Consider the following 12,500-nt stretch of genomic DNA (forward strand, 5'->3'; position numbering starts at 1 on the left):
AGCAAAGCAAAGGTAGCATGACCAAAAGTGAACCAACCCCTTGGACTGCTGCGAAAAACACCATCTGATTTCAAAGTAGCTCGATCTAATTCAAAAATTTCCCCTAATTGAGCACGCCGCGCATATTTTTTTACAGTAGCAGGATCAGAATAACTTACTCCATTAAGTTCGCCACCATAGAACTCCACCGTTACGCCTACTTGTTCAACACTATATTTGGATTCTGCTCTTCTAAAAGGAACGTCCGCTCTCACAATTCCCTCTTCATCTACCAAAACGACCGGAAATGTTTCAAAAAAAGTAGGCATACGACGTACAAAAAGCTCGCGTCCTTCTTTATCTCTAAAGACGGGATGTCCTAACCATCCAACAGCTATGCCATCCCCATTGTCCATTGAGCCTGCTCTGAATAATCCCCCCTTTGCCGGATTATTACCAATATAATCATAAAAGGCTAATTTTTCGGGAATTTTAGACCAAGCTTCTGATAAACTAAGATTTTCGGCTAACCCATCGCTAACTCTTCGATATATTTCTTGCTGAAAGTATCCCTGATCCCACTGATAACGAGTAGGCCCAAATAATTCGATTGGGGTAGTTGCTGATCCATACCACATAGTTCCGGCAACTACGAAAGCAGCAAAAAAAACAGCAGCGATACTACTGGAAAGTACAGTTTCAATATTGCCCATACGTAACCCTTTGTATAGACGTTGAGGCGGACGGACACTTAGATGGAATAGGCCCGCTAATATGCCCAAAGTACCCGCAGCAATATGATGCGAAGCTATTCCTCCCGGAACGAAAGGATCAAAACCTTCTGCACCCCACGCAGGATTTACAGCTTGTACTTTTCCAGTGAGTCCGTAAGGATCGGACACCCATATCCCAGGGCCATATAAACCCGTTACATGAAATGCACCAAAGCCAAAACAAGCCACCCCTGCAAGAAATAAATGAATTCCAAAGATCTTGGGCAAATCCAAAGAAGGTTTTCCCGTCCGCTCATCACAGAATATTTCTAGGTCCCAATATACCCAATGCCAGATAGCTGCCAAGAAACACAAGCCAGAAAACACAATATGCGCACCTGCCACACCTTCATAACTCCAAATACCCGGATTCGTTACAGTTACTCCTGAAATACTCCAACCACCCCACGAATTCGTTATTCCTAAACGAGTCATGAAGGGGATGACGAACATACCTTGTCTCCACATTGGATCCAGAACAGGATCAGAGGGATCAAAAACCGCTAATTCGTATAAAGCCATCGAACCAGCCCAACCAGAAACTAGAGCTGTGTGCATTATATGCACCGAAAGCAATCGACCCGGATCATTCAATACGACAGTATGAACACGATACCAAGGCAAACACATGGAAATACCCCTTTAGCAAAGAAAAATAGACACGATGTCGCTTTATTTTATCGCATTGGAAAAGACTATCCATACTTATTCTATGTACCTAACCCTTCTAGGGGATTCTATGTCAGAAAGCGTGAATATTTATTTCATTCCATTAAAAATAACAAGCCAATTCTGTTTGTAAGAAGAAAGAGAAGCAGATCTATTCTATACTCGATAAGTGCCAATATGCAATGGGTAGCTTGGGCTATTTGGAAAAACGAAGAATAGATCCTTCATCCCTCTTTGTTTATCATTCAAATCACGGATTCTTTTTTCTTTATTCAATCTGTTTTACCTTCCTTATATGTAGAATATTTCAATCTATGTATTAATAGAATCTATAGTATTCTTATAGAATAAGAAAAAAAAATGAAGATAATAAACTGCGGATTCTTTCTTTCTCTTCCATTCTTACGTTTCCATATTAAAGTGTAGTTTTTTTACTTAAATTTAATAATATTAATCTAATATGCCCATTGGTGTTCCAAAAGTACCTTACCGGATTCCCGGAGATGAAGAAGCGACTTGGGTTGACTTATACAATGTTATGTATCGAGAAAGGACACTTTTTTTAGGTCAAGAGATTCGTTGCGAGATCACAAATCATATTACAGGTCTGATGGTATATCTCAGTATAGAAGATGGAAATAGCGATATTTTTTTGTTTATAAACTCCCCTGGCGGGTGGCTAATCTCAGGAATGGCGATTTTTGATACGATGCAAACGGTGACACCTGATATATATACAATATGCCTCGGAATAGCCGCGTCCATGGCCTCCTTCATTCTGCTTGGAGGAGAACCCACCAAGCGTATAGCATTCCCTCACGCTAGGATTATGCTTCACCAACCTGCTAGTGCTTATTATCGGGCAAGGACACCAGAATTTTTACTAGAAGTGGAAGAGTTACACAAAGTTCGCGAAATGATCACAAGGGTTTATGCACTAAGAACAGGCAAGCCTTTTTGGGTTGTATCCGAAGACATGGAAAGGGATGTTTTTATGTCAGCAGACGAAGCCAAAGCTTATGGACTTGTCGATATTGTAGGGGATGAAATGATTGACGAGCACTGCGATACTGATCCAGTGTGGTTTCTAGAAATGTTTAAGGATTGGTAGTGGGTGGATTTCTTGTAAATTTATTTCAAACCTAAATTCGGGTTTTATGCTATAGAAAATAGAAATACTTCATGATGATGAATCATCAGGTTAAGATCGATCTAAACCAATCCATTTTATATATACATACGACATGCCAACGGTTAAACAACTTATTAGAAATGCAAGACAACCAATACGAAATGCTAGAAAATCGGCCGCGCTTAAGGGATGTCCTCAGCGTCGAGGAACATGTGCTAGGGTGTATGTGCGACTCGTTCAGATCATGAGTTCAAACAAATAATAAAATTTTTGAAGTATCCATGATCGGTACCAATGAATAGGATAGAGAAGCTCTATCCTAGATTTCTATGGTATATGGAATTTATGGTTTCCTTTGGTGCAAATCCAATCATCTAGATTGGAAGAAGCAATTCCCCCATTGGTAACAAATGGTTATCCATTAAGCGGAGGAAATAGTAATAAAAAGAAAAAGGCTTATGCTCCTTTATCTTAAAAGAACGGACTAAAGGGTCAGCTACTTAGCCAACTTTCATAATTAAATACCGTCACTGTATGAATAACTCTTATTGTGAAAAGAGTTATTTACTCTATAATGGATAGGTAGAGCCAAAGAATGTGAACTATACAAGTTCACAATACCTTTTGATGAAAGAAAGGGCTCCGGTGTATAGAGAGGGCCTCGCCGTTTAAAAGGGAACCATAAAAACGATGGAACCCACTATTTTTTTAGTATCGTTAGAATTTGTTATTTCTATGCGAAATAACTAAATAGAATAAAAAATCGTGGTTGGGAAGGTTATAGTAGCAAAAGCCATTGGAATTAATATTTTATATATCGGAATAATCCGTTTAGTTATTAATGGGAAAAAAGAGGGTTAAAAGAAGAGAAATCATTAGTTATTCATTAAGGTTAATTTGATTCAATGACCAGAGTTCCGCGAGGATATATAGCTCGGAGACGACGAACAAAAATGCGTTCATTTGCCTCAAACTTTAGGGGGGCTCATTTAAGACTTAATCGAGTGATTACTCAACAAGTAAGAAGAGCTTTTGTTTCTTCTCATCGAGATAGAGGCAGGCAAAAGAGGGATTTTCGTCGTTTGTGGATCACTCGGATAAACGCAGCAACACGGGTATATAACGTATTCAATAGTTATAGTAAATTAATACACAATCTGTCCAAGAAGGAATTGATTCTTAATCGTAAAATGCTTGCACAAGTAGCTGTATCAAATCCAAATAATCTTTACACGATTTCCAATAAAATAAGGATCATCAATTAAAGGATAAAAAAGTAATATACAGGAATAATTAAAACCGAATTCCCGGAGAGGGAACTCCGGGAAGATACAATAAATTAAGATTAAGTGGTAGGAATCGACGAGCATGTTGCAATAAATAAAAAAACTATTTATTTTTTCCCATTTTTCTTTCTTATAACAAACACAAGAATCCAAATTGGATTACTTTACTTTATATATGAGTCTGAGTCTTTCGAATAAAACATCAACAATCGGAACTTAAGTTTCGATTGTTGTTTCTTAAATTCTGGTTGGAGTTTCTTAAGTTTCGATTGGAATTGAACTTTTGTGTTAATTGAGGAATATGTCTATTTTTTCTGTGTCTAGGACCAGTAATTATTGAAATTGCCTGGGCTTGAAATTGCTTCTCATTCTCATAGTTACGAAATGGTAAGAAAGATAAAATACGAGCCTGTTTTATAGCAAGAGTAATTAATCGTTGTTGTTTCAAGGTTAATCTATTTATTCGTCTAGATAATATTTTTCCTTGTTCACTAATAAATCGATTAATTAAACTCATGTTTCTATAATCAATTCGATCCCCCGGGCCTATTCGAGAACGCCTACGAAAAGGTTGTTTGGATTTACGAAAAGGTTGCTTAGATTTACGAAAAGGTTGTTTGAATTTACGAAAAGGTTGCTTAGATTTATGAAAAGTTTGTTTGGATTTACGAAAGGGTTGCTTAGATTTACGAAAAGGTTGTTTAGATATATACATGATTTATTCCTTATTTTAAAATTTGAAAAAAAATGGATTTCTTTCTTTTATTAATTTTTGATCCAGAACCAGAAGAAGTAGTCTTTCTTTGGTCCATATATTATTTGATTAAATCAAAATATACTATATAAATTGATTAAATCAAAATATACTATATAAAAATATAAAAAATCCAAATATATAAAAATAAAAACCCTCTATACATATGAAATAATATCTACCTAAAATCAGATGAGTTGATTTGTATTTAGTATTCTATCTATGTTCTATATATTTAATAAGAAGTTCTTACTCTTTCTGTTCTTTGGAAAAATCGAACACACGATGCTCCTATTTCTTTATTTCATTATGAGTGGTATGCTTGCGACAATAACGACAAAATTTTCTTAATTCTAATTGTCCGGGCGTATTGTGGCGATTCTTTTGAGTACTATATCTAGAAATCCCCGTCGATTCCTTATTGGTACCCTTTCGAACACAACTAATACATTCCAAAATAACTCGGATTCTAACATCTTTGCCCTTGGCCATGAACCTCCTTTCCTTTTTGGATCGACTTAACTTAATTCTTATACCTATTCTTTTATTCTTCTATTTTGGATCCAAAGAAAAGAAGAAGAATAAAATCCATAGAAGTTCCTAACTAAAAATGTGATTTCTAAAGATTTTGTTGTAATTCTTCGAATTCTCGAACAAATCCAATCCAATAGAATACAAAATTTTTGAAATTCGTAAATTAAGTAATAAAACATAGAGAAATAATTAAAGAATACAATCCTTATCCATCTTTTCTTTCTTTTTGCTTCATATACTAAAAAAGAATTCAAAAAGGGGAAATTTTCGTCATGTCACGAAGAATTCTATCTCTCGCATAGGAATAACTAGAATAAAAAAAAGGGAATGACAAAGCATCTGGGAATAAACGATTGATTTCTATCAATAAACCTGCTAAAGCCCCAAACCATAGAGTACTTAGCACGGGTGCTACAGAGAGATATGTTTTTATATCCCGCATTGAAAATCCTCCTTCCGTATTGGAATACATATATGATCAGATACTCTTGCCCAAGATCCTTTGTATTTCTTTTGTTTAGGCGAAATTCCTAACTAAAAAAACAAAATAAATATTATATATATATAGAATGAACCGTATAGACGAGATTTTCCTATCCCTAAAAAAGATGACCCCTTCTTCCTATACATTACTAAGGAATAGTAGTCTTTCTTTTATAGGTGAAATTTGACTGGATTTTAGTTTATACCCCTTCCTTGATTATATGAGACCAAAAACAAGAAATGACAAGAAAGTTCTATATGGATAAAGAAATAGAAGAAAATTACGATGTGGAAAACAAGAAAGGAATTGTGTACAATGGCATTGTACAACAATTTGGAAAAGGGATGTAGCGCAGCTTGGTAGCGCGTTTGTTTTGGGTACAAAATGTCACAGGTTCAAATCCTGTCATCCCTACCTATTAATTCTCTCTTCGTTATGGGCAGTAGTGGGGAGATCGATTAAAGTGGGTATAACTTGAATTTGTGGATACTATACGGACGTGAGACACGTTAGGAATAGAAAAGGATTTTCTTTTTTTTTTGTTTTGAAAGCGCTCTTAGTTCAGTTTGGTAGAACGCGGGTCTCCAAAACCCGATGTCGTAGGTTCAAATCCTATAGAGCGTGATTCCATATATCTTATGTCGAAACTAAAATAACTTAAAAAAAAACAAAGTAGAATTGCAACTCCAATTTGACCTCCTCCAGACCAGAGAGGAGGTCAATCAAAAAAGAAATATTACTCAATCAAAGATCCAACTGATCCCCACGCCTGTATTGCAAATACGCAGTCACGAATAATCCCGCTAAAGTAATAGGAATTAGGCCTAAGACGATTCCAAATAGAAAAACTTCAATCATTTCGATTTGTTCGAGGGGATAAAAAAAGAGGTACGATCTATCTCTAAATAATAGTCTAAACTACCCACGAATCTCAATGACCAAGAAAAGAATTGGTAATTAGTGTGGAAAAGAGTCTAGAATACCAAGAATCCAAAAGAAAGATTCTTCTATTCAATTCATTTCAAATAAGACGTATCTTGTTCAAGCTAATAAATAGAGCTGGGGTTATAGTTAAAGCAGCCAGTAGAAAACCGAAATAACTAGTTATAGTAAGCATGAAGGGGTTCAATTCCATTTTTTTTACTACACTACATATGTTGGTAAAGCACTTACCTAAGTTTAAGTTATGGAAAATTCATAATTCATCGGTTATTTTAGATAATACTAAAAAACAAGATAGAGTGAGATACAGAAGTGTAAAAAAAAGAGAAAATCGATTCATCAGACGGAACATGAGTCCCTAATTCCGAATCAAGAGATTTGTTGTGGAATCTGTCAGTTAAGTAAACTAATAATATTAAGAACTAGATCATCTAACCCCATTGAAAAATGAAATTGGATTTTCGGGAGAATTTTGGAATAAAAGATAAATAAAGAATTGAATTTGAAAAAAAAAATTCTTTCTATTTCGGATTCGGATTATTTCTTTTTTAATAGGATGGATTTCATCCTCTTTTTGGAGCAAATTTTAACTCATTGTATTCCATATGGAATAAGAGGAGAAGAAAAGCATTCCACGACCCCCGAGGGGCCCCCTCAAAAAGGGAACTATTCCTTAAATTTACTTTTTTTTATTTATTTTTATTCGTTTTTTGAACCCCAACAAAAGTGGATTCAAAGTTACTTCAATTATCCTTTTCTTTTAAGTTCTTCTTGTAAAGTTCCATGCTTGCTGTTTGGTCAAGAAAATTAGACCTAATCCAACAAACAAGACAAGGATTGATTACGAATCTTGATTCTTCAAAGAATGTATTCCGTTTCTTTCATAACGGATTATCCGCTATTCGATTTTCTATTTATTAGATATTATTTTATGCTAACCAATTAAATTCCTTTAACTAAAAAAGGATCGATTTTGCATATACTTATCTTTGTATTGCGTCAATATGAGAATATCCTTCCTAAATTCTTTATCTTATTAATCATTAACTTAGATTTTCCCAAGATCTTGGCCGCTATTCCAAATTAAATTATTCTACTATTCCGAAGACAATGAAAATAAGTAGGACCCAAAAAATTGTGGGGTTCTATTGATGCCTTGAATAACATGTAATTTTCCTATAGACAAGGAACAAAAAAGAGAAAAAAGGAATTCTGTTTCGGGACCAAGCAAAACTGGATTGCTGTGCCATAGGAAGGATAGCTATACTAATTCGGTATACTCAAAATACACCTTTGGTACAAAATTGACAATCTCACAAGGATGAAATATCAGTAATTTTCTATTTACTGGTGGATCCCATCTTTTACGGAATCAATTCCTTTTTTGAATAAAAATTTTGGGAGCTCAGCATGTCTGGAAGCACGGGAGAACGTTCTTTTGCTGATATTATTACCAGTATTCGATACTGGGTTATTCATAGCATTACTATACCTTCCCTATTCATTGCGGGTTGGTTATTTGTCAGTACGGGTTTAGCTTATGACGTGTTTGGAAGTCCTCGACCAAACGAGTATTTCACGGAAAGCCGACAAGGAATTCCATTAATAACCGACCGTTTTGATTCTTTAGAACAACTAGATGAATTTAGTAGATCCTTTTAGGAGGCCCCCAATGACCATAGATCGAACCTATCCTATTTTTACAGTGCGATGGCTGGCTGTTCACGGATTAGCTGTACCCACGGTTTTTTTCTTGGGATCAATATCAGCAATGCAGTTCATCCAACGATAAACCAAATTCCAACTATAGAACTATGACACAATCAAACCCGAATGAACAAAATGTTGAATTGAATCGTACCAGTCTATACTGGGGTTTATTACTCATTTTTGTACTTGCTGTTTTATTTTCCAATTACTTCTTCAATTGAGAGAAAGAAAGAGAGTAGTAAGAATTCTCTTATCCCATTTGGAAGGATACCATCTTTATAACTATCCATGACTGTTTTTGTCTCTAGCATGACCACTTGAGAAAATGTGGAGGAAAGTAGGGGAAATGGCCGATACTACTGGAAGAATTCCTCTTTGGCTGATAGGTACTGTAACTGGTATTCTTGTGATTGGTTTAATAGGTGTTTTCTTTTACGGTTCGTATTCTGGATTGGGTTCATCTCTATAGTAATCGGAGGATCCAGATTGTAAACATGAAAAAGTAGGAACTTAGCGGGTCCTTACTCCCCTTTATCTGATTAGAGCGGAAAGGGCCCGCGGAATTCTTATTGTTATAACGCGGTTTTGTTCCATAATCTAGAAATTGGTTACCTATTTCTATTTGTAAAAATAACAAAGAGAAAACCTTTGCTCTGATGGTTGGAATCCCTCCATTTATTCTTTTGTTTGTTAATGATGTTAGTGAGTGAAGCAATCCATCGGTCGATTTAAAGCCCCCGCCTTTCGCCCATAAAATGGATTCACTCTTATGAAGCAACAAGAAAGAGGGGAGAGGATCCAGTATTTTATTCCATGAAGGAAGTATCCTGCAAATCGTTGATTTAGTTTAGAGTAATAAACTAATAAAACCTTAATCAAAACTACTCAACTAGCCTAAAAATCAAAACCACCCTTCCATGGGAGGGTATAGATTTTTTTTACAAAATTTCTGTAAGTTCAAAGTTGAACTTAATTCAAAAAGTAAAGCAATTCTATTTGCTCACAAGAAATGTGTCCCCCGCCATACCTTCTTTCCCTCTGTTTGTCCACTACCGCGCCCGAACCTAAGCAAAGGAAGTCCAAAAGACAGACCCGAATAAAGAATAAATAGTAATCTTTGACAAAACAAATAAGAAGAAAAATGATTCTTACTTCGATACAAGAAGAATCGACACAAGAAAAAGGCAAAAAAGCCTTTTTCTTGTGCCCAATAGAGGATTAAGAAGACCCACAATTCCTCCTAAAAGGACTTGTTCCTTTTATTGTTCTCGTCTTTGCCTTGGATCCTCTTCTTTTGCATGAGATAGAAATAAGGAATTCCAGAAATCGAGGCTTTTTTCTCACTTGATGGTAAGAAATCCCAGGATCTAGAAATTCATTTCGTACAATTGAACCTTTTCAAACTGTTTCTTTTTGAGAACCAAAAAAACTTGTGCCAAAATAACAGATGCGAAGAAAAACAAAAGGCCTTGGACGCGCAATGGATCCTGAAGCACTATTTCTGCATCCCCCTGACCAAACCCTCCTACATTAGGATTGCTTGTTAATGGTTGATCAAGCTTGATTGATTCCCCCTCTGAAACAAGAAGTTCTGGCCCGGGAGGTATAATATCAATCACTTGGCGTCCATCCGATGCATCCACTATGGATATTTCATATCCCCCCTTTTCTTTACGTAGTATTTTTTTTACTATACCTGTTGACGTAGCATTATAGACCGTATTGTTACTCTTGCTACCGTCAGGATAGATCTGTCCCCTTCCTCGGTTTCCCCCTACATATATGGGATATTTTAAGAAATGAACGTCTTTTTTTGTAGCGGGATCGGGGGAAAGAATGGGAAAGACAATTTCACTATATTTCTTACCGGGAACAGGGCCTATCACAAGAATATTTTTTTATTGGGACGATAACTCTGAAAAGAGAGATTTCCTATCTTTTCTTTCAACTCAGGAGAAATACGGTCGGGCGGCGCTAATTCGAATCCCTCGGGCAAAATAAGAACAGCACCCACATTCAACCCTCCCTTTTTACCATTAGCAAGAACTTGTTTCAGCTGCATATCATAAGGAATTCGAAGAACTGCTTCAAATACAGTATCAGGAAGCACTGCTTGGGGAACTTCAATATCCACAGGCTTATTAGCTAAATGGCAATTGGCACATACAATTCGTCCAGTTGCTTCCCGCGGGTTTTCATAACCCTGCTGCGCAAAAATGGGATATGCGTTTGAAATAGATGTGCGAGTTATTACGTATATCATGATCGATACAGAAATCGATCGAATCATCTGTTCCTTTAACCAAGAAAAAGTTTTTCTATTTTCCATGTCCAATCGCGGATCCCGGAATTTCTAAAATAAATTAGATAGGTAGCTAAGCTAATCTAGTTCCCTATACACGAGTCTGTTGTCATTCTACTGCAATAGTTGTACTAGAATGATGAATACCTTGAGCAGGTAGAAATAGAAAGAATTTTGTTAAAAAGGAAAAGGGCTTTCTTTCCATTTCTAAAGGAAGAAAAGAAATATGCTAATTTGATTAATATTAGGAAATGAAATGAGTGAGTTTATGCTTCACTAATTGAATGATAAATGACTACAAGTGAAGGAGATAGACGGTTTAAACAAAAAAAGACCCAAAATTTCAAACACGTGTCTAGAATCACAGGAAAACTACAAACAAAAATAGTGAAAATTAGCTCGTTAGGAGCCCATCCAAGATTGTTGTAGACCCAACGAATTAGTAGTTCCCAACCGCAGGTAGAGTGAAATCCAACAAAAAAATCAGTAACTAAAAGAATAAAAAAAGCTTTTATTGAATCATTTAAGTTATAGAAAAATTCCTGAACCCAAGAATTCAAAATGACAAGTTCTTCTTTACCCAGAAAAAAAGAACCACTTAGAATAGCCAAACAGATTATATTTGTTGAGAAATGCAAAATGATATGGAGATGATCCTCATTATCTATTTTGGCCAATTGTATTATTTCCTTGTGTATTCCTATAGGAAGTTTTTGTACATGTGTCTTCGGTTTCTCTTTTATCATTTCGTCCAAGAGAAAAAGTTCCTCTAATTCTATGAATCCTTCTAGAATCCTTTTCTCTTGAATATCACTTAAGAAAGTTTCGGATTGCCTGGTATTCCACCAATTCTTAATCCAAAGTTCCAGACATTTGTTAAAAGAGAAAGAGACTCCCCAGGGCAAAAGTACGATAAATACAAGATATAAGAAAGAAGGCAATGCTTTCTTTTTTTTCATTTTTGATCTGTAAGCTGAATATATATGATATTTCTTTTCTTTGAAGCAAAAATTCTATAACAAGGTTTGAGACCTTGTGTTTGTATCTATTTCTCTTTTTGTATACTAGTGGAATTTCATTGTATTGGGTTCTTTCTTAGATCTAAATGGAGTGGAATAGAGAAATAAAAAAAGGCCTTTCGTATAAAAATGGAAGAATAGTATGCCATATATCTCACTTGGACAAAACAAATTCGAAGCAATTTTCTCTTATCCTCGTTTGTTCCTTCCTTTACTTTAGATAAATACTCGAAAATCCCCTTACAATTGCAAAAAATTGCAATTGGTACTCAAAATACTTCAATTGGTACACGCAAGAAATAGGCCAATTCGGCAGCTTTTTGTTCAATTTCTCGTGGAGTAAAAAACTTCTCATCAGTACGAGTCAAGGGAATGACCCCCTGGCCCCGGATTTCCATATAAAGGATACGACGAGGATAAAGACCCTCTTTAACCTGAATTCTAATTGATTGGATATCCCGCACAAGGAATTGAAGGAAGATGCGACGTTTTATTCCAGGGAATCCCCAACGAAAAATGCACACTATTCCCTCTTTTCTATCGAATCGGTCATAACCACTGCCTACATTCCATAAAATAGTGCACCACAAATAGGAGCTAATGAATAGGCCTGCGATTCCGTAGAAAGACATCACGACCCCCTGTGGAAAAAAAAGAATTTGTTGAGATGGAAGTACAGATATCATATTCTTACCAAGATAACTGGAAGCCCCAATCGCTAAGAATCCTAATGAACCTAGAAAAAGAATACAGGCCCAGAAAAAATTACCTCTTTTTCGAGAACCTTTTAGAAGTTCTATCCATATGTGTTCTGATCGCCAATTCATATTAGATATACTAAATCCAGTAGCGGTCAATTGAAATTGAGAGAATAAGCTAAATGATTTTTACTTTACTTTTTTTGATTCTGAAATAG

The 12,500-nt window shown here is 35.7% G+C and overlaps 1 protein-coding gene, 1 long non-coding RNA gene and 2 other non-coding genes across 4 annotated transcripts in view; 3 read left to right on the plus strand and 1 right to left on the minus strand.

Moving 5' to 3' along the window:
* LOC118472117 (DNA-directed RNA polymerase subunit alpha) overlaps positions 1–1,772 on the plus strand; it is a 10,061-nt gene extending 8,289 nt beyond the window's left edge. The window contains exon 2 of the mRNA XM_035959320.1: positions 13–1,772. The gene's annotated coding sequence lies outside the window, so the exon portion shown is untranslated. The remainder of the gene's footprint in view (positions 1–12) is intronic.
* Positions 1,773–4,590: 2,818 nt separating this feature from the next.
* LOC118472118 (uncharacterized) overlaps positions 4,591–12,500 on the minus strand; it is an 8,497-nt gene continuing 587 nt past the window's right edge. Inside the window, exons 1-2 of the long non-coding RNA XR_004849753.1 lie at positions 12,354–12,500; positions 4,591–12,225 (exon numbers count right to left, since the gene is read on the minus strand). The exon at positions 12,354–12,500 is cut by the window's right edge and continues 587 nt beyond it. This is a non-coding gene — a long non-coding RNA (uncharacterized lncRNA). The remainder of the gene's footprint in view (positions 12,226–12,353) is intronic.
* On the plus strand, positions 5,952–6,025 carry TRNAP-UGG (transfer RNA proline (anticodon UGG)). Its single transcript has one exon. It is a non-coding gene; the product is annotated as a tRNA-Pro (tRNA).
* Positions 6,162–6,235, plus strand: TRNAW-CCA (transfer RNA tryptophan (anticodon CCA)). Its single transcript has one exon. It is a non-coding gene; the product is annotated as a tRNA-Trp (tRNA).

This window comes from Zea mays, chromosome 5 (genome assembly GCF_902167145.1).
Source record: "Zea mays cultivar B73 chromosome 5, Zm-B73-REFERENCE-NAM-5.0, whole genome shotgun sequence".
NCBI lineage: Eukaryota > Viridiplantae > Streptophyta > Magnoliopsida > Poales > Poaceae > Zea > Zea mays.